Raw genomic sequence first — 27,591 nt, forward strand, 5'->3', positions numbered from 1 at the left:
CATCGCCGTTCGGTTTTCCCGATGAGCTCACGTGCTCTCGGTGAGGGACGTGCCTGTCAGGGGTTTATATATCCCGCGTTGCTGTGGCTGTGGTGTAGGCCGGTGGCTACAGCTCTGATTGGACCCCTACCCTGGGAACCTCCATATGCCACAGGTGTGGCCCTAAAAGGACAAAAAGAAAAAAGAAAATCAGAATAAACCCACTAAAGCCATGAAAAACAATTTTCCCACGACAGTGTTCCCTGCCTGCCCTCCAGCACCATCGGCCTCGGGTCGGTGCCGAGACGAAGGAGCTTCTCTGACCGAGGACCGACCTGGGGGCTTGTGTGCTCCAGGCCATTGTCACTGCAGTGGGGAGGAGGGGGGACTAGGTCTTCAGCCTGGCCTTCAGGGGACAGGAGGTGGGGGCTCGGGAAGAAGAGGGGGGTTGCTGAGAGAAGGTGGGGAAAGGAGAGGGAATGAAGGGAGAGGGGAACCGTGCCAGCGCTAGGTCAGAGCTGGCTAGAGGGACCCTCGTGGCCTCTGCTGTCCCCTCCGACCCCGCTTCAGAAGAAAAGGCGTGGCTGCTTGCATGATGAGTTTGGAAAGGGAACTAGGCATTAAAGGCTCGGTCCCTCTAGGTTTTGTCTTTGGGACCCGTTTTCCTGCTTGAAAATGAGTTTTGCCCTGCGCTGGGGAGGGGTCTCAACTGGGGAAAAGTTTGTTCCCGGGGGACGTGCGGCAGCGTCTGGAGCCGGTTTCGAGGGTCATGACTGGAGAGCACGATGGGCGTCTTGCCGACGCGGAGGCTGCCGCCGAGCATCCTGCCGCACCCACGACAGCCGCCCCCCTAATAGAGTCATCCAGGCCAATCGTCAGCAGCGTGGAGGCTGAGGCACCCGAGTGATGCCCACAACCGAGCTGGCGATCTGTTGGGTTCAGAGGTCAAGTGTAACAAGCACGTCTGTCCACCAAGCTAAAGCTGTGTCTCCGATCAGTTTTATTAATAACAGATATTTGACCTCCGTCCCTAGACCTCTGGCTATCAGGTAATTCTGAACACGGAAGGGAAAGAGGGATGGTACTATTGGGCAAAGAACCTATAACAGACTTGGCATTGGGGCACCATGTTCGTCAGCTGCAAGGAGCGGACACCCCCCCCCCCAAAATAACCGCGGCTTTAAGAAGATACACATTCGCCTGTCACATACAGGTGATATGGCCCTCCAAAGAGTCAGGGGCCAAGGTCACTTCAGAGTCCAGGAGAGCTGTTGGAGACCCAGGCATTGGAAGGACGTCCTCGCCAGCAGGCAGGTGCAGAAGGAGAAGGGTACACGTCTCCTTAGGGACACTTCCCCGCACCTCACTTCAATCTACACCCACTGGCCACAACTAAGCCCTTAGATTTAGAGATGGAATCTCTGTGGGGGGAGGGGCAGCCACGTGCCCGCTAACCCCCCGAGTTGCGTTGCTGCTGCAGAAGAGAAGATTGGGTATGCCAGGTGGAGGACTTGCTGGGTCTGATTCCCTCCCTTTGGGGCGGGAGGAGGGCCACCCGGGGAGGCCACGTGCCTAGGTCTGGCCAGTTGGCTGTGAGAGGAAGTGACGTGTGCTGAAAAGCCCACATGCAGCTCGGCAGTAGCTCTTGTCCCAGCCACCGGGAAAGCCGAGGGTTCCAGATGATGCAGCTCCAAGATCCTGGAGCCTCAGTGAGCCTGGATTCCTGAGAGATGGGAAATGTGTCAAATCACTGGGATCGATTTGGAGTTAATTTGTTACTGCCACACAACCAAGCCTATCCTAACTAGTAGGCTGGGGACAACTAGCAGCCTCTGCCACAAGTCGGTGAGTGAAAGGCTCAAAACGACCTCACGCCGAACCTGTGTCCTGCCTACTTTTAGCACATGCCCAGCTGTGGTCGGTTGCTTAGGATCAGTAGAATTTGCCTGTTAACCCTTTTGTTGGCTACAAGCTTCATGGGAATCTCAACACAAGTTTGTGTAACGGTTGCCACCTAGTGGAGAATTAACAGTTTTCATTTTTCTTCCAGTGAAGCAGATGCTGGTGGAGAATAGTATTTTAGGCGTTCTCTGATGGCACAGCAGGTTAAAGATCCACTGTGGTCACTGCCGTGGCTCGGGGCGCAGCTGTGGTGCGGGCTTGATCCCTGGCCCTAAACATCTGCATGCTGCAGGTGCGAACAAAAACCAAAAATTGCAGGTCTCATTCTTGTTGATACAGTGAATCCACACTAAATGAAATAACTTGGGAAGAAAGAAGTCACGACTAAGAAGTCGGCCGTGCATTTCTCTGCCCTGCCGTCAGCTAGGCTGCAGAGATCTTGATTGTCTGTGCTGCTCAGAACATCGCATCCGGCCAGGCCATTGGCTTTGTGGGCAGGAAATAGCAAATGCCTTACTTAGGTGTTTTGGTAAGACATATGTGTGCCCAAGGCGCGGTGACAGACTCAGCCTTTTTATTTTCCTGATTCGTTTTCATTTTTTTATAATGATTTTTATTTTTTCCATTATAGCTGGCTCACAGTGTTCTGTCAATTTTCTACCGTACAGCAAGGTGACCCAGTTACACATACATGTATACATTCTTTTTTCTCCCATTATCATGCTCCATCATAAGTGACTAGACATAGTTCCCAGACTCACTCTTAATACCAGGTAGTGTCCCGGGCAGGGTCCAGTCAGAAAACCAGGGCAGATGTTAAAATCAGAGGTGACTTCATACAAGCAGGCTGATGTAGGAGTTCCCATTGTGGCTCAGCGGGTTAAGAACCTGACACAAAGTCTTTGAGGATGCGGGTTCAATCCCTGGCCTCGCTCAGTGGCTTAAGGATCCGGTGTTGTCGCGAGCTGCAGTGTAGTTAGCAGATGCGGCTCGGATCCCTCTTGCCATGGCTGTGGCATAGGCCGGAGGCTGCAGCTCCGATTCCACCCCAAGCCGGGAACATCCATATGCTGCAGGTGCGGCCCTAAAAAAACAAAAAAAAGGCTCATGTAGCAAAAAGGGACATGGGGGTAGCAGGTATTAATGGTTCAGGAAGCAGCCCCCACTGCCAGAATAAAGTAGGGTTCCCATAGTGTGGGAGCCCCAGGGAGGGGCCCTCACTTCCCTGGAGGAGATGCTATAGCAGCGCTCTGGTTGGGAAGGAGACCCCCCCCCCCCACTACCAACGGGTGCTCAAACCTCAGATCGCAGTCAGACACCCTGGCGTGCACATCACTAAGAGGGAAAGCGCCACCAGTGCTGGCACTTCTGAGGGGACACCATGGTTGGTGCTGGGGCCACCCAAGGAATCTGGAAAGGAGCCCTGGCAGTCGTCTGTTGCCGCAGGGACGCTGACAAGAGCTGGAAAAAGGAATAAGGTCTCCTACCTTCCATCCTTCCACCGCTGCCTGCCTATCAGACCCCAACCGCCAGCAGAGGAGCATAGACCACTGAGTTGGCAGAGCCCAGCCCTGGCATGACAGATCAACAGGAAAGGTGGGCTTGCATCTGAGAGAGAGGAAGCCCCCCGCAGGCCCTTCCGACCCAGAATGGCCCCATGGTGTGGCAGCCACGTGGATACGTGGATTTTTTTTCTTCAGTAAATACTGCAGGATCACACAATCCCGATGCCGAACCCGCAGGTGCAAAGGAACCGCCAATAGGAGGACAGACTATAAAAGTCTGTGGGGGGAGTTCCTGTTGTGGCTCAACGGAAACAAAACAGACTTGTATCCGTGGGGATGTGGGTTCGATCCCTGGTCTCACTCAGTGGGTTAAGGGCATGGCATTGCCATGAGCTGTGGTGTAGGTCAAAGACAAGACTCGAATACTGTGTCGCTGTGGCTGTGGTGTAGGCCAGCAGCTGCAACTCCAGTTTGACCCCCAGCCTGGGAACTTCCATATGCTGCGGGTGCGGCCCTAAATAGCAAAAAAAAACAAAAAAAACAAAAAAAACACATCGAGTTCCTGTCATGGCTCAGTGGTTGACGAACCTGACTCGTATCCATGAGGACGTGGGTTCGATCCCTGGCCTCGCTCAGTGGGTTAAGGGTCCAGTGTTGCCATGAACTATGTATGGTGTAGGTTGCAGACACGGCTCGGATCCCGAGTGGCTGTGGTTGTTGTGTAGGCCGGCAGCTGCAGCTCCATTCGACCCCTGGCCTGGGAAGCTCCATGTGTCTCAGATTCAGACCTAAAAAGACAAACAAGAAAAAAGTCAACATGATTGGAGATAATACCTATATAAAAAAACAAAAAGTCTGGATTTTCAACTGTGCCGAGTGGGGGTCCGTAAGCCCCACTTTATTCAGGGTTAACTGTAGTTCTCCTAGTCTGTGATTCTAAATTGATTCCTGCATCCAAGCCAACCCTCAGTCCAAGGCGGTGGCTGTGATCCCGGGTGTTTCTGGGAGATCTGCCTGCTGGTGGTATGTGTTGTGACACGGTTTGAGCTGCGTAAACGCAAACAAGCCCCCTTGGGAGCCGTCACCGCCCTTTCTCCTTCATCTCCACTCTCCTTTGCTGTGTTTAGGACAAGGATCGGAGGCAGTGAGTCGTGGCTCTTATCCCCGTTCTGTTTGGTCTTTTGCCAAAGGCACAAGCTGTGGGGCAAGCAGGTACCTAGTTCTCCTCTATTTGCAGCCTGGAACTCTGGTGAGAGAAAGTAAAACCCTACGGTCCCTTTGTTTTCTTTTTAGGGGCGCACCTGCAGCGTATGGACGTTCGGCTTGCAGCAGTGCTGTATCCTTAACCCACTGAGCGAGGCCAGGAATCGAACCTGCCTCCTCATGGATACTAGTCGGTTATTAGCGCCGCTGAACCACAACGGCAGCTCCCTTATAGACTTTAAACCTGGGAGTGGTGTCTAGAAAGGGGACCACTTCAACGGTGATCCTTCCAAGCCCTTGAATGGGCTTGGAAGCTCTGTCCTGCATTTTTGCAGCATTTCAGTCATGAAGCATCGGTGCTGTGTAGGCGGAAAGAGAAGAAAACCATCCTACATACATCAGACTGGTAACTGAGGACCTTGGTGCGTTTCTTCTAGAATTTCTTCTAGGTGTTCCCAAAGGCAGCCATTGTCATGGAAAAATAAAGAACATAAGTGGAATTGGTGGGGGGGAAAGTATTTTCGGGCTTAACCAGAATGGAATGAGGCTTGTTCCCTCTGAGGATCTTTAGTTGCCCCAAATCAGTTTATTTATAAAGAAGGAAATTTTATTTAAACGTGAAAGCTTCACTAATCTTTTTGCTCTGCCTTATTCCTCCAGAGTCCATCAGCCTCTTTGCCATGCTTCATGTTTTCTTTCTTTTTGCTTTTTTAGGGCTGAACCTGTGGCATATGGAAGTTCCCAGGCTAGGGGGTGAATCGGAGCTGGGAGCTGCCAGCCTGCACCACAGCCACAGCACCAGTGGGATCCGAGCTGTACCTGCAACCTGCACTGTAGCTCAGGGCAATGCTGGATCCTTAACCCACCGAGCAAGGCCAGGGATCGAACCCACATCCTCCTGGATACCAGTCAGGTTCATACCCCACTGAGCCACAATGGGGACTCTTCGTCATGTTTTCTCTACGTGAAAAAGTGTAGGGATCTTCTGAAATCGGCCTCGATAACATCCTTGATTTAGACGGGATTGCATCAGCGTTCCCACTGGCTCAGCGGGGTCACTGGCATCTCTGCAGTGCCAGGAGGCATGTTGGATCCCCGGCCTGGCAGAGTGGGTTAAAGGATCTGGCGTTGTCCCAGCTGCACCATAGGTGGCATCTTGGGCTCAGATCTGATCACTGGCCATATGCCTCAGGGCAGCCAGAAAAAAAAAACTAAATTAAAATAAGTGGGGTTGCATCAATATTGGGAGTAGGAGGAAATGAGCAGATGACATCACCAATGTGTTCTGTGGTACCTCGCCTCATTCAAGACAGATCTGGGGGTTCCCATCATGGCGCAGGGGAAACGAATCCAACTAGGAACCATGAGCTTGCGGGTTTGATCCCTGGCCTTGCTCAGTAGGTTAAGGATCCGGCGTTGCTGTGAGCTGTGGTGTAGGTCGAAGACACGGCTTGGATCTGATGTTGTGGCTGTGGTGTAGACTGGTGGCTACAGCTCCAATTAGACCCCTAGCCTGGGAACCTCCACATGCCTTGGATGCGGCCCTAAAAAGGACAAAACACACACACAAAAAGATAAATCTAAGAAGCACACTCAGTGGATGTGTTGTTTTCAAACTTCCCATTATTTCTTTTTCTTTTTTGGCCACCCAACTTTTTATTTTTTTTAAGCCTTAGTCATAGAGGAATCATGTTGCTTCTATTTATTTGTTTGTCTTTTTAGGGCGGAACCCATGGCATATGGAGGCTCCCAGCCTAGGGGTTGAATCGGAGCTGCAGCTGCCGGCCTACCTCACAGCCACAGCAACGAGGGATCCGAGCCACATCCGTGACCTACGCCACAGCTCACAGCAGCACTAGATCCTTAATCTACTGAGCGAGGCCAGGGATTGAACCCGCATCCTCAGGGATACCAGTCAGATTCCTTTCTGCTGAGCCACGATAGGAACTCCTCATGTTGCTTTTAAAAGCTGAATATGACAATAATGGGAAATTATAAGACATTACCTGATAAATTGATGTTCAGTTTCCCTAACTGGAGGCAGGGGTCTATTAAAGAATGAACGTTTTAGATTCTTATCTGAGGCAAGGTCTGTAATACGCATTTGAAAGAGAAATGTAAATGTGACCTGTTTCCCGCCTTTACCCACAGCGCCAGGGAGACCAGCGAACCATAATTACCCCCCGGCAGCGGAGAAGGGCCAAGAATGAGCTGAGGGAGAGTAAACTAGAACTTGAACTTGAAGGACAGCCTAGCGGTCCCCGGGGGCAGAGCAAGGGGAAGAACATTCCAGAGGAGGAAACAACATGTGCAAAGGAAGGGAGAGGACAAAGGGCCATCAGGGACTCTGCTGCCGTGGTGGCTTTCACATTTGACTGTGACCTAGAGTGAGGACAGTTTTAAATGTCCGGGGCTCACAGGTGTTTCCGGAACAATATTTATCACACGACCACGCGGAACACGCTTCCATGGGCTCCATTTCATTTTGAGACTTCATTACGAGGTGTCTTGTGGTGCAGCGGGTTAAGGATCCAGCGTTTTCACTGCAGCAGCTCGGGTCGCTGCTGTGGCTCCGGTTCGATCCCTGGCCCGGGAACGTGCACATGCCGGGGGCGTGGCCAAAAAAGACCTCATCAGCCCCATTGCGCCAGAGCTTCCAGGACACTCCTGTTCCTGGGGGACAAAGGGCTGCTGTTCTTTCAGTGGGAAGGTCAGATTCGTATTCCAGAAAGACAGCTGCGAAATAACCTCGAGAGAGTCACTGAGGGTCAGGAAAATGGGAATCTGTTTCTTTTTTTTTTTTTTTTCTTGGTCTTTTTAGGGTTGCACATGCAGCATATGGAGGTTCCCAGGCTAGGGGTCGAATCAGAGCTGTAGCTGCCGGCCTACACCACAGCCACAGCAACACCAGAGCCGGATCCGAGCTGCATCTGTGACCCATACCACAGCTCACCGCAACGCCAGATCCTCAACTCACTGAGCAAGGTGAGGGATTGAACTCGCAACCTCATGGTTCCTAGTCGGATTCGTTTCTGCTGCGCCACAACGGGAACTCCAGGAATCCGTTTCTTCATTCCTTCCTTCATTCCATGAATGTCTGCTTCGCGATGAGTGAGGGCTGGGCACGCAGACACACAAGCATGGTCCCCACCTTCACAAAAGGGAACCTAGCGAGTTCCCTGGCGGCTCAGTGGGTTACGGTTCTGGCGTTGTCACTGCTGTGGCTCAGGTGGCTGATGTGGCACAGGTCTGATCCCTGGCCAGGGAACTTCTGGAGGCCAAGCGCACAGCCAAAGAGAAACAAGAACAAAACAAAAAGGAGGCTGTGGGGGCTCGAACCCTGGAGCCCACTTAATAGCATAAGTCCCTCTGTTCCTCCTGCACCCCCTGGGACACATACGCAGCTCGGGGCGGTTACCATTAAAGTGGTCAGTCTGAGAAGACGAGATAGTATCTGGCTTGAAATAAGTGTTCAGCTCATAAATATCTGGTTTCTGCCTCCTGCTGTGGGAGGGGCTTGGGGAGATAAGAGACTAGTAGCAAAGAAAGGGGTTATTTTTATTTCCTGCTTCAGCCATTTTGGAAAATAGGTAGCTTATATTGAAGGTATGGACCAGGGTGTTTTGCTTTTAATAACTGTGATTAAATCTCCAAAAGTGCCTCGGGGAGTTCCCTGGTGCCTCAGTGGGTTAGGGATCCAACATTGTCCCTGCAGAGATTCGGGTCACTGCCGTGGCATGGATTTGATCCCTGGTCTGGGAACTTCTGCATGTTGCGGACACTGCCAAAAAAGAAAGTGAGCAATTTTAACACATTTGCTGTTCATTTCCTAAGGTAGCCGTAGCGCTGTTATCTTCAGGACTAAGTGTCAAAACATCCCAGCTGTCCTTACCTGTGTAGCAGTTCTGTTAAGCTCATTTTATATACAACATTATGCCAAGCGGAAAGGTTGGAGCCGCCTGGGGTTACCTGCTGCACTCTGCTGTGACGGTCCTGTCCCCCGGGGCGTGTCTTACTCTGATGCTGAGCCTCCCATGTCTGTCCTTATTTTTCTGCTAGCGAGAGGCAGCTGCTACGTGGTGTGGAGGCTTCTGAACATGCCCAGGGCTTTCTAGTCCTGTTTCTGGTGTGTGCACTTGGCCCTCCTGGCCAGCCAGCCTCCAGAGCAGGAGAAGCCATGGAGCAGGCTGTGCTGCCTCGGCTGTCTTGGTTCGCAAGGCCTGGGAGCACCTGGCCAGATGCGAAGTCTTCTGTGGATGCTCTTGAGAAATCTCCATGGGGTTCCCATTGTGGCTCAGTGGGTTAAGAACCTGACTAGTATCTATGAGGATGCGGGTTCGATCCCTGGCCTTGCTCGGTGGGTTAAAGATTTGGTGTTGCCGCGAGGTGTGGTGTAGGTTGAAGACACAGTTCAGGTCTGGCGTTGCTGTGGCTGTGGTGTAGACTGGCAGCTACAGCTCCAATTAGACCCCTAGCCTGGGAACTTCCATGTGCTGCAAGTGCAGCCCTAAAAAGACAAAATAAATAAATAAACAAAGGCTATGTTTACAAATCAACATATCTATGAAACAAAAACAGACTCACAAATATAAAAACTGACTTTTTGTGTGTGTGTCTTTTTAGGGCTGCACCAGAGGCATACGGAGCTTCCCAGGCTAGGGGTCGAATCGGGACTGTAGCCGCCAGCCTACGCCACAGCCACAGCCACACGGGATCCGAGCCTCATCTGCAATCTACACCACAGCTCATGGCAATGCTGGATCCTTAACCCACTGAGCAAGGCCAGGGATCGAACCCACAACCTCATGGTTCCTAGTCGGATTCGCTTCCACTGTGCCATGATGGGAACTCTGAGAACTGACTTTTGGTTGCCAAGGGGGATGGGAGAGAGAGAGAGAGGGTTAGACTGGGGATTTGGGAATAGTTGATGCAAACTATTAGATTTAGAATGAATCACCATTGAGCTCCTACTGTATAACATAGACAACTCTATCCAGTCTCCTGGGAGAGACCATGAGGGAAAGGGATATTTTTTAAAAAGAATGTATATGTGTAACCAAGTCACTTTGCTGTACAACAGAAGTTAGCACATTGTAGCTCAATTTTACTTTGATAAAAAATAAAAATAAAATATTAAAAATATTAAAAATAAAATATTAAATTAAATATTAAATAAATAAAAATAAAATACTAAATAAAATATTTATTTTTAAAATAAAATAAATTGTAATTAGATTAAAATCAAATAAAATGGAATCAATTCCTGAGTCACAGCAGTCACATCTCAAGTTCTCAATGGCCCCGTGTAGCTGGGAGCTCACAGATAGAGCGCATCTGTCCCAAACAGAAGGTTCTAGTGAACATTGCTGTTGTAAATTTTTATTATAGCAACCCCCCCAAAGGCCAATAGACTGTAACTACGCTGAACCAATTGTATTTTGTTATTTAAAATGTTTAATAGAAAACCTTTCCTTGTCAAAGATTAATTAGAGTGGTTCTAATAAGAAGTGAAGCTTTTACAGTAGTTAAGCTGATTTATCTAGTGGCATAGTCATCAATAGAGCATTTTAGCCTTAATTTTATAATGTCCACAGATACGGACTGCATGTAAACGAAATACAAACTCAACACCTCGCCTACTGCTTTACTGAAACGTGAGTGATTAGCGGCTGTGAGGCGTCAGGGATTTGAATATTCATGGCCAGTCAGTCCCGCCCAGTACACGTGTCAGGACTGTTTCGCTGAACGCACATGGCTTATTAAATCTCTACTCATTTCTCCTCAAACAAGGGGGAAAAAGAAATGATAGTTTCACTGTATTATGAGCTGGAAAGCATGTAAATTAAAACTTTGTGCAACAGAACGTTGCCAATTCCTGTGAGTAAAACAAACCTGGCGAATACGTATTCTCGTCTATAATGATATCGTTTGGTCTTTTCCCAGAATGTGTCACCGTCCAGATAAAAGCACAAAGGGGCCAATTAGTGTTTATGTGAGAAGAAGCAAGTTGAGGGCTCCAGGCCCAGGGGTCTCGAATGAAAACCTTTCTCTGACACTTTGACCAAGGTAAGTACAAAGCAATTCAACATGATTATTAAAAAATCCATTTTTACACTTGTGATATGGCTTTATTCTAAGAGCCATGTATGGTTGTAGCAAAAAAAATTGGAAAATGCAGATGTGCACAGAATCATCCGTTATTTCAGAAGTTCCTGCCCTGTCACAGCAGGTTAAGGATCTGGCGTTGTCACAGCTGTGGCGCAGGCCGAAATTGGGAGCAGGTTTGATCCCTGGCTGGGAACTTCCACATGCTCTGGGTGTGGCCAAAAAAAAAAAAAAAAAGAAAGAAACATCCATATTTCTTCCTAGTTTTATTTCTATCCATCTTTACACATAGAGTTTTGAAACATCCAAAATAACATTTTGGATCAGAACAATGAACTTTCAAACTCATAAGTTTCAAAATAGGAGTTCCCGCTGTGTGGCTCAGCGGTTAGTGAACCCGACTAGCATCCATGAGGACGTAGGTTCGATGCCTGGCCTCGCTCAGTGGGTTAAGGATCTGTCATTGCTGTGAGCTGTGGTGTAGGTCAGAGACATGGCTCAGATCTGGCGTTGCTGTGGCTGTGACATAGGCCAGCAGCTACAGCTCGGATTCACCCCTAGCCTGGGAACTTCCATATGCCCTAAAAAAAAAAAAAAAAAAAAAAAAAAAGATTAAAAACAAACAAACAAAAAAGTACTTCCTTGGAATTCCCTGGCGGCTCAGCGGGTTAAGGATCCCATGTCGTCACTGCTGTGGCGCAAGTTCAATCCCTGACCCTGGGGAACGTCCGTATGTCTTGGGCTTGGCCAAAAACAAACAAACAAACAAAAACCACCTGAAATACTCTCCTCAATAGCAGGATTTGCACCTGGATTGTACCCAAGCCCAAGCAGGGGATAAAGGCAGATGAGTCCAGCACAAACTACCAAACTACATGGGAGGAGAAAAACCAGCCCTGGGAAACGGGTTCATGCTGACATTCACGGAGTTTGGGAATCCATGGATTGAACTGATTCCCCATTTTGTGAGCTATTTTTCCATTTGGCTAGTTCTGAACCTCTGGTGAATTTAGATGGTCATGTTAGGATGAATTAAAATGTGTGCAGGGTGGAAAAAATCAGAACTATTGACGTGTCGCTTGGCTACAAGCCTTTAAACATTTGCTTCCGCTTAACACATGGTAACTTATTCAGTCAGAAAACATCGTGACACGGACTCGCTTTTGATAACAAGGCAATGAATGTATTGCTCTGTGCTCATCAGCTTTCAAAGCAGCTGAACATTGTGTCCAGTACTTTGCAAAATTCTTGCAGATTCTCTAATGACAGCTTCGGTAGAAATGTCATCGCATCACAAGCCGACTCACTCATCTGTAGACAGGCTCTCATGTCGTATTTCACTCTGAGAATATATTTACAACCCTCTCAAAGAATCATTCTTCGTGCAGGGTTTCATTTGGTGCCAAAGGACAATTGGGTGGCAGGTAAACGTTGTGTCTTGTTTGGGCAGTGAACTGTAGCAATTTCAGCTGCCCCTAGATCTGTTGTGTTTTTATGAATCGTTTTACATTTTATGACTGCTGTGATTATTCTCTATTCATAATAATGACTACTTTTGTTGAGCACGTGCCAGTCTTTGGAGTAAGAGATATAAATAGCTTAATCTTCATATTATCTTGTCGGATAGGTATCCTGACCCTCCTTTTAGAAATGAGAGAGCTGGGTCTCGAGAGGGTAAATGACAGTCCTGCCCAGGGCTGCACGGCTAACAAGTATGAGAGCCAGGATGGGTGATTCACGATTCCACATTTGCTTCAGAGAGACAGAGGTGACCCCCTCGCTAGGCTCTATGTTTTAAGGTTCTAGAATTCTTCGCGCTTATGCTATTGCCATGGGAAAATGTCTTAATGTTTGGACGACACTTTAGAAGTTGGGGAAATATTAACTATCAAATTGTGAAAACTGGAGTTCCCCTCGTGGCTCTGCGCTTAACAAACCTGACTAGGATCCACAAGGATGCGGGTTCGATCCCTGACCTTGCTCAGTGGGTTAAGGATCTGGCGTTGCTGTGAGCTGTGGTGTAGGTGGAAGACGGGATTCAGATCCTATGTTGCTGTGGCTGTGGTGTAGGCGGGTAGCTACAGCTCCAATTCGACCCCTAGCCTGGGAACCTCCATACGCCATGGGTGAGGCCCTAAAAAGACAAAAAAAAAAAAATTGTGAAAACCATACTACTACCTGGTCCCATTTCTTCTACCACTGATCAGTTCTCTCTTCCCTTGACTGGTACACATGGGCACAAAGACACAGGGCACGGATATCAGGTGAAAAGTGAAAAGAAGCAAATCTGACGAAAGCAGTAGTGCCGGTTTTTGAGCTGGGTGTTGCAATTCATGGCTAAGTCTATTTTAGCTGGGCAGTAAACCCCTGGAACTTTCATTAGAAGTTTGAGCTATAGGTCTCATATAAATAGATATACATATATATGTAAAATGAAACATACAGATGTATACATGTATGATATATACAAATAAAACACACACGTATATATATGTATTCTGAAGTAGCTGTTTAGATCTTGATTTTGGAAATCTGGGACATTTATTTTTATATTCAATTAGGGAATTCGATTTGTGCTCTTTTCAGATTCGCCTAAACTAATCCATCAGAGGCAATTTAAAAAGGTATTAATCCTTTGAAATATGACACTTTTACTTATTAATGCTTCACACTGTATTAACATTCCAACATCTTATCAAAATATGCCACACAGGATATTTTTTTAGAGTTAAGGAAATTGGGGCAAAGGGCAACTAAGGGCAGAAAAAATAAACTGGAACTAGGGGAGAGGTTAGTACACAGCATGCATGCTGTACAGTGTGTGTCATTCGTGGCATGTCATTTTAAAAATAAAACAGCACAGCCCACTTTTCTAAAAAATGTGTCTCCTTGATCAGGAGTCTCCATCTATTTTATTTTTTTCAGCAGTGGACCTTCTCGTCCTTCTTTCTGCTCTGTTCTTTCTGCCCTGCCTTAGGACATAGCCCACTTGATTTTTGTCCCTTTTTTTTTTTTCTTTTTGGGTAGTAGGCGAGATCTTCCACAGAAATCGAGACAATGAAAAATCACTTGAGCTTTTTCCAACAAGTGATGACGAGGAGCATTTGAGGATTCGTTTGCCAAGTTCGCTGGAACTTCTTATGTGGGCAAAGCTCATGTTTCCACTTTGGGACTCAGAGCAAAGCCATCAGCTGGGTGGCATTCTCAAAACCGTTTGACGTCAGCGCTGAGACCGCGGTATCTTTAGCTGCTCGCTGTGCAGGGTGACGCCAGCTGCAGGAGGCGTCCCCGTGGAAAACAGCTCACTTGGCATATGTTTATGAAGCTACCATTTGGCAGTGGTATCAAGACCTTTCTTCTAGAAATTGCTATTCCCAGTACCCAGAGGGGACAGATCTGCAAGGGAATTTAATTTTTCCGACTCTCCCTTTCCCGTGAAGGTGATGGAATCTATCCTATGTAAAACCATTACTTGCAATGTGAAAACCTGGATAGCATTCCTTTTTTTTTTTTTGGCTTTCTTCGGCTGCACCTGTGGCCGATGGACATTCCCAGGCCAGGGGTTGAATGGGAACTGCAGCCACAGCAACGCCAGATCCAAGCCATGTCTGCGACCTCCACCCCAGCTCATGGCAACACCAGATCCTTAACCCACTGAGCGAGGCCAGGGATCGAACCCACATCCTCATGGATCCTAGTCAGGTTCATCATCCGCTGAGCCATGAAGGGAACGCCCTAGACAGCATTCTTTACATCAGTATTTTAAGTAGATGAGTTGAATCGGATAAGGTGAAAGGTAAGCACCTCTGTCTAGAACTGCAAACCATTTTAGATAAAATGTGAAGTGCACCTTATTTTCACTTAGTGCTATTTTATCTATGAAAAGAAATAATCAAATACACTAGACAGAATTGTGAGGGCACAAATGAATGAATTCGCCCACATGTCCAATCTTATACTAGCAGCAGCTACTCCTGAGATAGTATACTGGCCATGCATTGCCACCATAATGATGTGTGACAATTTCCCGACCCACACACCCCCAGACTCAGTGACTTAAAATGCTAATACTTTATCCTCAGAGTTCTCATTGTGGCACAGCAGAAACAAATCCGACTAGTAACCATGAAGTTGCAGGTTCGATCCCTGGCCTCCATCAGTGGCTTAAGGATCTGGTGTTGCCGTGAGATGGTGTAGGTCGCAGACGAGGCTCGGATCTGGCGTGGCTGTGGCTGTGGTGTAGGCTGGCAGTTCTGATTCAACCCCTAGCCTGGGAACCTCCATGTGCCTTGGGTATGGTCCTAAAAAGCAAAAAAAAAAAAAAAAAAAAGTATCCTCAAGTTCTCAGGTCTGTGAATTGGACAGTGTCGTTTAGGGACGAGGCTGGAGGGATGGTGGTGGCTGCCTGGTGCAGGTAGAAACATGTGATGCCCCTTAAAGTCTAGGCTCAGGACTGGTGCACTGTCATTTCTGCCCAAATCTATTGGCCGAAGCTGGTCACATGGCCAACCAAGCTCAACATTGATGGGGCAGGAAAATATATTTCTCCCACAGGGATGGAGGGAAAGGGAGTGAATATTTGTTGGGACAATTGTAAGAAGAACCACAGAGTCATTTGAACAAGCAGAGTTTAATACGAACAACTGGTAACTATAACAAGAGATTGGAATAACAAAGGATTGGCTAAAAAGAACAAAACTCAACGGAATAGAGGCAGAGCAGGGAGAAAGAGCAGTCAGTACCCCTAAGAGCCTCCGAGGCAGAGACCAAGATCCAGATCCCACCCACCCCCAGGGCTGAGATCCAGACCACAGTGGGGAGACGGGCTGGCTCACTGCTGTCCACTGGCTAGCACGGAAGTCACTGTGGTGCCGTGGAACTTGCTGGAAATCTGCCCTCTGAAACTTGCGAGAAATCACCCTCTCTCTTTGTTACAGGGGAAAACGTCATAGAAGGTGTCTCACTAGAGGCTCTCTGTGACAAAACTGCCCAAAAGGGGCTGCCAAGGGACACAGCTGGCCACTGAGGGCCACTGTGCCCTGGAGAAGCCCGACTTGGGGCAAGCTGCACGTGCTGCAGGAGCTAGACGCTAGAGGAGCTGCAAACTGCAGGAGTCTGCCCTGCAAGCACCCCAGATTGAGAAAGCAAAAGCTTTTTCCCTCCTGAAGTGTCTTTCTAGCGCCCTCAACTGACAAAGCTTAATATTGTGCCAGCTGGCAATCTTTAAAGGGCCCAGATGGGTTTTCACAGAGCAGGCAACAAGGATGACTTTCTGGCTCATTCTCTGAACCAAACTACTTGTTCTGCTGGACCTATGAGTCTCAAAGTGCCCTGCTCTGTTATACACAGACTGTCCAAGAGGCTTGTTACAATGCAGATTCCTGGGCTCCAAACAGAACTGACAAACTGAATTAGGAAAGGAGAGAGGAAAAAAAAAAAATTTTTTTTTTTTGGCCTCACCTGCAGAAGTTCCCAAGCCGGGGATTATACCCAAGCCACAGCAGCGACAATGCCAAATCCTTAACCACTAGGCCAGCAGGGAACTCCCGGAATCTGTACTGGAAACTTCTCCCCCAGCTAGCTTTATATACTACCGTTTAAGATCCAGGAGCTCCGTGAGGATGGAGATATTTTTGATTCACTGTTGTTTGCTTGGCTCTTAGCTCAGTGTCTGCTGCTTATCAGGTGTTGCTTTAGACAGGCTGGTTTCTGTGTTGGTTGGTTAGCTGGTGGAGAGAATTGATTCAAACTCAACCAGCAGTAACTGGCCATAAGCCACACCCCAGCCACGTGTTAATGACATTTGGTTGATAAGTATGTTCCTTCGCTATTTCTGGTGAAACCCAGAGGTGGCTTAGCCTCATAGAATGGCAAATAGCATTTTCCAAACGTGGTGGCAACGATTCTTCCACCCTACAGGGTCTCCCGTAATGTGACCTTGCCACCCCTCCACCAAGAGGCCAGGTCTGTGTTCCCTGCCCTTGAATCTAAGCAGGCTTGTGACTTGCTTGTAACCAATAGAATGTGAAAAAGGGGTGATGCATGACTTCTGAGGCTGATTTAAATAAGCAATGCAGCTTCTCCCTTGCTGTCCAGGTCACTTGCTTCTGGACCTGAGGCTCCAGGTAAGAAGTCTCCATGTGTGAGCAAGCCCAGGCCACCTGCAAGGCCACCTGTGGGTTCTCCAGTCAACAGTCCCAGCTGAGGTCCCACCCAACAGCCAGATCACCCACCTGACGTGTCAGCATCCTGCCTGCAATTGCTGAGTCCCCTCCAGCCGTTACACCTCCCCCGGCATCTTGAGGCTCCAGGGCCATCCCACCGCCTTGTCGAAACACCCGCCCGCAGAATCCCTGAGAGTAGGAAAAGGCTTTTTCAATCTTATTTGAGGAGTAATTTGTCATACAGCAACCGTAACTGCCACACACTGTAAAGCTCTTCTGGGAGCTCCCTGGTGGCTCCGCAGATTAAGGATCTGGCATTGTCGATGCTGTGGCGCGGGTTCGATCCCTGGCCCTGGAACTTCCGCATGCTGCGGGCAAGGCCACAAACATTTTTTTTAAATGAATAAAGCTTTTCTGGATTAGAATCACCTGACCATCTCGTGCTACAACTCCTATGCACTGAAATGCATAAACTTAGATTTGAATCTTCGCTCTGCTCACACTATTGCTGTGTTCTTCCTGGCCTTTTGCTCTTTTTCCCTTCTGCACACCACCGCAGAGGAGAAGACCCACTGCCTCTAACCTCACAGCCCTACTCGAAATGCTTCAAAGAAAACGATTGCAGAAACGTGGCATGGGCCCCGTGACGTTAGCAATGCAAGGAGAACTTAATAAAGCAACATGAAACACTAAACCAAGGTCATTTTAAATTGCATTCCAATCTAAAAAGGAAAGCGCTAAATAATCGTGTCATAGCAGTATCAGGAATTTGGTCATGGAATCTTTATCGAGCCTCTCGGTTTGGAAAGTCAGATGGAATAATGGGGAGAGGAACGAATTAGGGATCCATAGAGCCCGAGTTCAGACACAAGCTCATCCCTATATTGGCTCTGTGGTCTTGAAACCCAACTTAACCTCTCTGACCTTCAGCTGTCATCTCTAAAGCGAGATTAGATCATAATTGCCCCAGCCCACGGGGCTGTGTTGCTGCTCAAGCGAGGGGACGAGAGATGTGACAACAGTTTGTAAAGCTGGAAGACAAAATCCAAGCCCCCAAGGTTTGTTTCCACTAAGGAATCCTTCAGAAAAATGAGACCGGAGAATAAACTGAAATTTTATCTAGGCAATTTAGGACAGTATGGGGGAAAGCAATGCAAAAGACAAAACCAAAAGTCCTCTGGACTTTTTCTTCCTTGAATTGCAGTGCTCCTAGCAGCCCCAGGTGTCCAGACGTACCAGTCACGGTGGTCAAGCCACTTCGCTGCCCTTCCCCCAGGGTCCCGTTTACACCGAGTGTTCCTCGGCTTTGCTTTCAGCAAGTTCACCCTCTGCTGCTGAGGTGTTGCCTCCCCCTACTTTTGAAACAAACAGCAGCTTGGTTGCTTTCTTTTTGGCCATGCCTGTTGCATGCAGAAGTTCCTGGACCAGGGATTGAACCTGCGCCACAGAGCAGTGACCCAAGCCATAGCAGTGACCATGCCAGATCCTTAACCCGCTCAGCCACCAGGGAACTCCAACTATGGCTGCTTTGCAAAGATGCATTTCCAATTCCGATTCCTAAGACAGGCTGCCAGTCTCCTTTGGGTCTTATACCTTTTTTGGTTTTAGGTCCCAACAGCAGCAACTCAGCCCACGCCTGGTACCCTCTGAATGTAAAGCTAAGGCTCTATTTCACACGTCTGTCGGAAAGGCCCCTTAGAGGCCAGCCCACCGTCCCCTCATTTCACAATTGAGAAAACTGAGACCCGAAGCAGGGGCAGGCTCCCAACCCAGTGTCACGACATCTTGCAGAATGGAGCTCCTCTTTCCAGAAATAGTTTCCCCTGGTGATTCCTGCGTCGAGCATGTGTTTCAGACTCGCATATCCAGCTGCCAGCTTGACATCTCCAGATGGATGACTAATTCGTTTTCTCAACTGAATTTGTCCATGCAGAGCTCCCAATCCCACCTCCCCGCCAACCACCATTCCCCGGTCTACCAAGCTCAGCTCATCGCCAGCTGCCCAGGCAAAACCTTTCTCGCTCCCCACACCCAGTCCCTAGCAGTGCTGAGGCTCTGCCCTCCGGGTACCTCCAGAATGTACCCATCCCACTGCCGCCACGACCACCAGCAAGCCCTCGTCTCCTCTCCCCTGAGCTTCCACCATGGCCACCTTACCCGATTCTCTGGCTCCACGTGTGTCCTCCTTGAGTCTCCACGCAGTAATCAGAGTGAAGTCTTAAAAGCATAAATTGGGGAGTTTCCATTGTGGCTCATTGGGTTAAGAACCTGACTAGTATCCATGAGGATGTGGGTACCATCTGTGGCCTTGCTCAGTGGATTAAGGATCTGGCGTCACCAGGAACCTCCATATGCCACAGGTGCAGCCCTAGGAAAAAAAAACCATAAATCAGATCACATTGCTTCATTACTCCACAGGCTCCAGTGGCTTCTCATCTCACAATACCTCCCAACTCCTCGCAGTATTTTATAAGATCCTACCTAACAAATCCTGCCCCTTCCTTATTTCTTGGGCACCTATGACTATCACTGCCCTATAACGGTCCCCTTAACCCTCTCTATTTGAATCACATGGGCCTTCCCGCTGTTCTTGGCCCATTCCTGCCCCAGGACATTTGCATTTGTTGTTTATGCTGCTAAAATGCTCTTCACTCACATGTTCCCACAGATTTGCTGTCTCACCTGAACCAGGTTCTGACTGACCTGACTTTGACCACTTTCTAGAGAAGAGTAAACCCAGCTGGTCCCTATAGCCCTTTATCCTGCTTTATTTTTTTTTTTAATTTTTATTTTTTATTTGTCTCTTTACCTTTTCTACGGCCGCTCCTATGGCATACCGAGGTTCCCAGGCTAGGGGTCCAATTGGAGCTGTAGCCCCCGGCCAACGCCAGAGCCACAGCAACGCGGGATCCCAGCCTCATCTGCAACCTACACCACAGCTCACGGCAACGCCGGATCCTTAACCCACTGAGCAAGGCCGGGGACCGAACCCGCAACCTCATGGTTCCTAGTTGGATTCTTTAACCACTGGGCCATGACGGGAACTCCCACACTGGTACTTCTGCACCATGCAGACCTCCGCCTCTCTCGGTCCTCACTTTATCCGGGGTGCCTGGACAAGGTCTCTCGCTTATCAGTCACGTCCGAGGAGGCCCCCTCCAACAAGAGTTATTGAAAGAATGAATGGATCAACTAGCATCTAAAATTTGGGACAATCCAAAGTTTCTTGGGGAACAGCTTGTGGGCACCCGTGTCATTTCTTAGCAAAGGCTCTCACAGGGGCAATTTTAATTGTGAAGAATCTACCAAGAATCACAGTGTTTACAAAGGAAAGAGATAAGAGAATATTTAAAAATGCGTTTTGTGGAGTTCCCACTGTGGCTCAGTGGAAATGAACCTGACTAGCACCCATGAGGACGCAGGTTCGATCCCTGGCCTCGCTCAGTGGGTTAAGGATCTGGTGTCGCTCTGGCTGTGGTGTAGGCCGGCAGCTACAGCTCCGATTCAACCCCTACCCTGGGAACCTCGCTATGCCGAGGGTGCAGCAGTAAAAAAACCAAAAAAAAAAAAATGCATTTTGTGCCAGAAACTCACTACCTGGGCCAGGAATTCTGGTCCAGCTTTGTCTCCTGCAGTATATTTCCGTTCTCAGAGTCTCAGACCGCAGTGCTCAGCTAGGATGTGCCGGTCCCAGCAGAAAGACGGGTGTCACATCCAAGCAGCTGAAGTGTTCCATCTGCAAGACTGGACTACTTTCTCCAGAGCCCATTTCCACGGTGGACATCCAGGAATTCCCGGGCTGGAAAGACTCAGACCTGCAGGGGGAGCTGATGGCACATGTCCATTCTGGAAAGCCCTGGAGAACCGGGGTTCAGAAGTTTAACCCTTCCTTCGGGGGACTGATTCAAGAGGTCCCTGAATTTCATAAATATTCAAAATGCTCTCTTCCTCCCGCCAGAGTCTGAGAAATTGAAAGATTCTTTAGACTCAAAATGTCCAGGGCTCCAGCTTGGTTCACGCAGCCCATAGAAGGCAGGCTTTGATGGAGTCGGGGACCATTTCCTCTTGACGCCTGGCCTGGGATGTCCTGTCCCACCTTGTCCACAGACGTGACCAAGGTGACGTCTCCGTGTAATGAATAAGACTATCCAAGAAACACACTTGAAATTCTGCCTGGAAAAGCACAAAAAGCCAGCTCTTCTCCTCATTCAGAATCCACTGTAAGTTTAGTGAGAGAAGCCCAGAACCTGGCCTCATGCAGCTGGACAGCAAAACAATGTGACCTTCCTGTCAGGGATCTGAAACTACCAACCAAAGTGGAAATTCTTCTATTAATAGTTGATTTATGACGGCATCACCAGGTCAGAATGAACTCTCAAATCGTCCTTCTAATTTCACAATGGCCACCTCACTTTCCTTAAGCTTCTCCTTTCCTTTTTTTTTTTTTTTTTTGTCTTTTTAGGGCTGTCTCCAAGGCACATGGAGGTTCCCAGGCCAGGAGTCTATTCAGAGCTGTAGCCACCAGCCTACACCAGAGCCACAGCAACGCAGGATCCGAGCCGCGTCTGCGACCTACACCACAGCGCATAGCAATGCTGGATCCTTAACTCACTGAGCGAGGCCAGGGATCGAAGCTGCGTCCTCATGGATGCTAGTCAGATTCATTTCCACTGAGCCACAATGGGAACTCCTAAGCCTGTCCTTTCAGTAGAGTCTAAAGCCTCTGCTCGTTCTCAGACTACAGTCCATCAGGGCAACCCTCGAAAATGGAAACACGTCCTCTTCCCCACCCCCCACCCCCCAGCCCCCCGATCCTGCCCGGCCCCGCCCCTGCAACAAGGACCCTTAGAGCTGGAAAGACAAGGGGGTGTGGTTCCTCTCGGTCTGGGAAATGGTGTTAGTTTTCCTCCTCGTTTTGCGAGGGCTGGAGGGGATCTTTGCCCAGAGTGGTGGCTCGTGCCATCCTCCACGGGCAAGTCTTTGTTTTGTTTCGGCTTTGACCTCACCCGGAAGCCCCAGGCTGGGATGGAGCCCGCACTCCAGCAGCAGCCCGAGCTGCTGCAGCGTCAATGCCAGATCCTTAACTGGCTGCACCTCAAGAGAACTCCCCAAAGGCCAGTCTTTGAGACCTCACGCTGGCTTCGTGATTTCCTTAGCAAACTTTATGGGTTCCTGAGCTTCTTTTTCAAGGTCTTAAAATAAAAAACAGTCCATTAAAAATGATTTTTTTTTTTTCTTTTTAGGCCCACACTCGAGGCACATGGAAGTTCCCAGGCTAAGGGTCCAATTGCAGCTGCAGCTGCTGGCCTATGTCACAGCCATGGCAATGCCAGATCCGAGCCACATCTGTGACCTACACCACAGCTCACGGCAACGCCAGATCCTTAACCCACTGAGTGAGGCCAGGGATCGAACCCGTATCCTCATGGTTCCTAGTCATGCGTGTTTCCTCTGAGCCACAACGAGAACTCCAGAAAATGAATTTTTTTTTTTTTTTGTCATTTTGGCATTTCTTGGGCCACTTCTGCGGCATATGGAGGTTCCCAGGCTAGGGGATCAATTGGAGCCGTAGCCGCCGGCCTGCACCACAGCTCACGGCAACGCTGGATCCTTAACCCACTGAGCAAGGCCAGGGATCGAACCCGCAACCTCATGTTCCTAGTCAGGTTCGTTGACTGCTGAGCCACAACAGGAACTCCAGAAAATGAATTTTTAATGATTGTGTATCCCTCACTTCCCTGTCCATATATGTCACTGTGGCTGCTATGTCCTCAGATCCTGGCAAGCTGGGGCTACAAACTAAGGACATTTGGAAATTATAATGACTCTGTTCCACCTGCCCCAGCTACGGAGAATCCAGACTCCTTCCCTGGACACCCCGCTTCAGGTTCCATATTGTCCCACTACTTTCTTACCTGATTGGCAGTTCCGAAAAATGTGGCCTACAGCCAAGATTGAAAATCAGAGCAGAGGTTCCCTTCATGGCTAAGCAGTAAATGAACCCGACTAGGATCCACGAGGGGACGCAGCTTTGATCCCTGGCCTCACTCAGTGAGTTAAGGATCCGGCGTTGCCGTGAGCTGAGGGGTGGGTCACAGATGCAGCTCAGATCCCCGCATTGCTGTGGCTGCAGTGTAGGCCGTCAGCTGTAGCTCCGATTGGACCCCTGGCCTGGGAACCTCCATATGCTGCAGGTGTGACCCTAAAAAGCAAAAAAAAAAAAACCTCGAGCATAATCCTTGGAGCATATCAAGTCCAGGTGGTGCCTAGTGGTCTGATGGTCACTGCCTGCCCACGTCCACGATAGTTCTTCACCAAATCTGTGCCCCGACTCCCTCTTTTCCTCAGTTAAGCTCTTTTCACTGGTGTCATCCGCATTGCTGGGTCTTAAGTGGGGATCTCTAGCTCTCATCTAAATTTGTCTTCCTAATGTTACACTGCACTGCGGCACTGAGATGAAAAGTTATTTATATGCCAGCGACTGCCTCTCCTGTACCAATACATCAAATGCAACTGAAACCACCAAATCGCTCAGAACATATCTTAGATTCTTCTAAGTGAGGCAAGGTTAATGTTCTTAAACGAAAAAGTCATTTTCCCTCAGGTTCCAAGACAACCACGAATCAAAAGCTCCTGGCTGATTGCCAAGAAAATGCGTTGAATCCGGGAACGAGTAATTCAATGAAGGGAAAAAAAGAACACACTGAAACCAGGGGTTTAACCAAAGAGGAAATGCCGGCATAGCAAATCCCAATATGCTGGTCGGTTCTGAAGGCGCTCACGAGACCAAGGTTACAAGTTCAAGTGTGAAGAGCACATGTCCTCTGGGTGCCAACGGCAGAAAGGAATTTAGGAGAATTTTCACAGTCAGGATGTGCTGAAATAAAAATTTTAACTGTAGGCGTTCCTGTCATGGCTCAGCAGAAATGAATCTGACCAGTATCCGTAAGGATGCAGGTTTGAGCCCTGGCCTCTCTCAGTGGGTTAAGGATCCAGTGTTGCTGTGGCTGTGGTGTAGGCCAGCGGCTACGGCTCCAGTTCGACCCCTAGCCTGGGAGCCTCCACAGGCCACAAGTATGGCCATAGAAAGACCAAAAAAAAAAAAAAATTTAACAGTATATTGAAAAAGAGGCCCTAAAAAGACAGAAAGACAAAAAAAAAAAGAAAAAAAGAAAAAGAAAGTTACAGGCAATCAGCTGTATGGATAAAACAGGCTACTGTCCAATTGATTTTTCTTAAATTGCGGACATCGGCATAAGCAGCGGTTCTTTCGTCTCTGCAAAGCTGTTAATCAACAGTGCGCTTGACACCCTCGTCTTAGAAGGGAAAATGCACTTGCCCGGCTCCTCGCAGTTGCGTTCACTGGTCCATTGCATCGGTTCTCCTCTTCCCGGAGTCTCTCCTCCTTCCCCTGACAGGTGAGCAGGGAAACTCAGCTGCTGGCACTGAAGAGCCCTGCCAGCACCCCGCCCTCCTCATCACAGCAGCCAGGGGCTTCCTGCCTCTTCCTGTGGCCCCCGCTGCCCCATCTAGGACCCCCCCCCCCCCCCGCCGCAAGCCCATAGCAACCCAGTCTTAACTGCGGAGATTGTGGGCCCACCCTAGAGAACTCACTTGGAGAAAGGGATCCACAGCTGAATTTTTAAGAAACCACTGGACTCGTTTTTCTCTCATGTCATTTTGATTGGAATATTTTCAGATTCTCTACCTAAATTCTGGTTTTCATTTGAAGTGAAATAGTTATTTCCCTCCTTTATTTCATACGAAGGGACTGAATCAGAGAGAAGGTCAAAGGCTCAACTAGGGAATGAAGGAAGCTCGCTCTTGTCCAGTGGATTGAGCGCCGTCTCAGGACGGTTACATCAGAATCTCGGGGGACCCAGAGGGAACTCTCATTCGAAAAGGTAAGTGCACCAAAACGCCCGCAGCCGAGCTGTCTACAGAATCTCCAAGGGAAAGCTCAGACGTAGGTATAAAAAAAAAAGCTCTGTAACGTGAAGCCAACCTGCGAACCACTGATTTAGTGGGGGGAAAAAAATTAGGCTCTGAATCTAGGAACTTAGAGGCTCTAGATTCTAAGGCTCTGCTCCATCATTCATTTGGGCCAGCTGCTTACTTTGGGGTCAGTTTCTGTGTCTGCAAAGTTAAGGTTACGAGCTGCAGCCTCACTCAGTCCTTTCGGATCTGGCACTCACGTTCATGCTCGTGCAAGTCTCTGCTGTTGCGGAGTGGATAATGCACTGTAATGCTCATTAGAATTGCACTTTGGACTAAATCGCCAAAGTCTATCACAACCCCAAACAGTGGCCTCTTACTGCCAAGGGACCAGCCTTTCCCAGACTGATTTCTCCCCCCATCCCACCCTCACAGCTTTGATGCATCTTCTTCTTCTTCTTTTTTTTTTTTTTTTTTTGTCTTTTTGCCTTTTATTCTAGGGCTGCTTCCACGGCATATGGAGGTTCCCAGGCTAGGGGTCCGACCAGAGCTATAGCCGTTGGCCTACACCAGAGCCACAGCAACGCAGGATCCGAGCCTCGTCTTCGACCTACACCACAGCTCACGGCAACGCCGGATCCTTAACCCACGGAGCAAGGCCAGGGACCGAACCCACAACCTCATGGTTCCTAGTCGGATTCGTTAACCACTGCACCACAACGGAAACTCCGATGCCTCTTCCTGAATCCCTCCTCACTGCATTCACGGAAAGGCTCGGGGAAAATGTTAGGGAAGGGATCAGAGGAACTCCAACCAGAGACGAGGCAGGGAGATGGAAAGGGGGTCACTGAAGAGGAGAATCTGTTAGGGGTTGGTGGAGACCGGAGGCGATCGAGGAGGCGGAGCCTTAACATCTCCCAGATTTTCAGCAGCGTCCCCAGATGTCCTGTCGGCGGACGAGATGGGGCTGCGGGGAGGAGAGGCGGTCCTGGCTGTGAATGTCATCCGCTTAGTATTTTGGATCTGCTGAGTCTGACACCACAATTTACGTAACTGCATCTCGAAGGGTGTGAGCTTGAGGACCTCGGAGATTCTTCCAAATCTTCCTCCCGAGCTAAAGGCAGACTCTGCGATGCGATGCCGTCTGCAGATACCTGACGGCCGCGGGAAATGAGATGTGCAGTGTGGGAGGGGCCGAGTGGGCTGTGGACGCTCCTCTTGCGACTGACCTTCCTGCCCACTGCTTCATCCGCGACACACTCACACTCAGGCCTCCGGCGTCTCTTCTCGCCCCTCTCCACTCAGTTTTCGAAACTCTGTATCTGGAACCCTTTTTTCAGCATTTATTTTCTATCTCGTGCTCTGTCACCGGTGGATGTCAGATGGATGGAATGAGACAGCATGAGGGAGGTGACTTGGGACAAGCGCCCCCAGCAGGAGGAGGTTGGCAGCAGGGACGTGACCACACCACCTCCCTGCTTCAAAAAGAGAACATAAAAATACAGAACAGGCGTTCCCTGGTGGCTCAGTGGGTTAAGGATCTGGCATTGTCCCTGCCGTGAAGCAGGTTTGATCCCTGGCCTGGGAACTTCCATGTGCCACAGGCACAGCCCAAATAAACAAAAACAAAACTCAAACAGATGGATAACTCAATGAGCTCAGACATTACAATGCAATGAAAATCAGAGTCTCGGGGGAGGAGGGCAGCATGGGGCAGTAATAACAGCACCTGGCTTTTTTGGGCGTCATTAATAATGATATGTGCACATTCCATTTGTCAGGTGTGCTACCAAAAGCTTTATGTGTATTAGGCACACACATGATCCCCTGCAATCCTTGCAGGAGCCCCGGGAGGTGAGACATTCTTTTCACTTTATATTGGAGGAAACTGAGTCTGATACATTAGGCCCCTTCTGCAAGGTCGCACAGCTGGAATTCAAAGTTGAGTCAACTAGACTGGAAGCCGGGATTCTCCACGGTGGGGTCCTGCGGGGCAGCACGGCTGGGGGAGCCCAGGATGCCGAACGGTGCTCCTCCTGGTGACCCCGAGACCTCCTTCCAACTCCTGGTCTCAGGAGGTGCAGAGATGGGTACTAGCACCTCGAAAGGGTCCTTCCCAAATGGTCCGAATCTCAATGTTTCCGTTCTCAACCGCGTCATCTTCAGTTACCTGGAAGGTTCCCTTACGAGTAGATCGTATCCCCCCATCAATGAAGCAAGTGAGGAATTACAGTCGTTTTCTTGCGACCAGATTTCCAGAAATGCACGCCGAACGCCAGGCACAAATGCCCTGTGATGTCACCTAAGAGAAGGAGGACATATTCTGGTTTCTTTCCAGAACCCAGAGAAATCCTGTCCCAGTTCTTTTAGCTTTCTCAGCCATAAAATCACTTTGGCTGGTTGGATTCAGAGAATCATCTATGATGACTCAATTCCAAGCCTCTCTCCCAGGCCCCTGTGAAAACCGAGCCACTCATTTTTTTATATATAAATTGGATGACGTCCTCCCGCAAAGCTTCCTTTTTCCCTGCCCCCCCCACCCCCGCCATCGTCGGGCCCCTGCTCAGCACAGAAACAAAATGTCCCACGGATGAATCTGTTGGCTTACTCCTTCCCGACACTGTGTCCTTAAAGGTACTTGAAAGTGAAAACTGCATATTCAGAGACGGAGCTCCGGGTTTCATATATCCTGGGCAGCAAGTCTCTCTTTTTCTCCCTTAACTGAGCCGTCAGGATAGCCAAGAGTCAAGAGAGTTTCTTAGACTTTTATTAGGCAAGATAGTTTATCATCCTATCTT

The 27,591-nt window shown here is 49.0% G+C and overlaps 1 long non-coding RNA gene across 1 annotated transcript; it reads left to right on the forward strand.

Annotated features, from left to right (window-relative positions):
* Positions 1 to 1,591: 1,591 nt before the first annotated feature.
* LOC125128340 (uncharacterized) lies at positions 1,592 to 24,853 on the forward strand. Its single transcript, XR_007135206.1, has 3 exons — positions 1,592 to 1,824; positions 10,533 to 10,655; positions 24,627 to 24,853. It is a non-coding gene; the product is annotated as an uncharacterized LOC125128340 (long non-coding RNA).
* Positions 24,854 to 27,591: the final 2,738 nt, after the last annotated feature.

Source organism: Phacochoerus africanus, chromosome 5 (genome assembly GCF_016906955.1).
Source record: "Phacochoerus africanus isolate WHEZ1 chromosome 5, ROS_Pafr_v1, whole genome shotgun sequence".
NCBI lineage: Eukaryota > Metazoa > Chordata > Mammalia > Artiodactyla > Suidae > Phacochoerus > Phacochoerus africanus.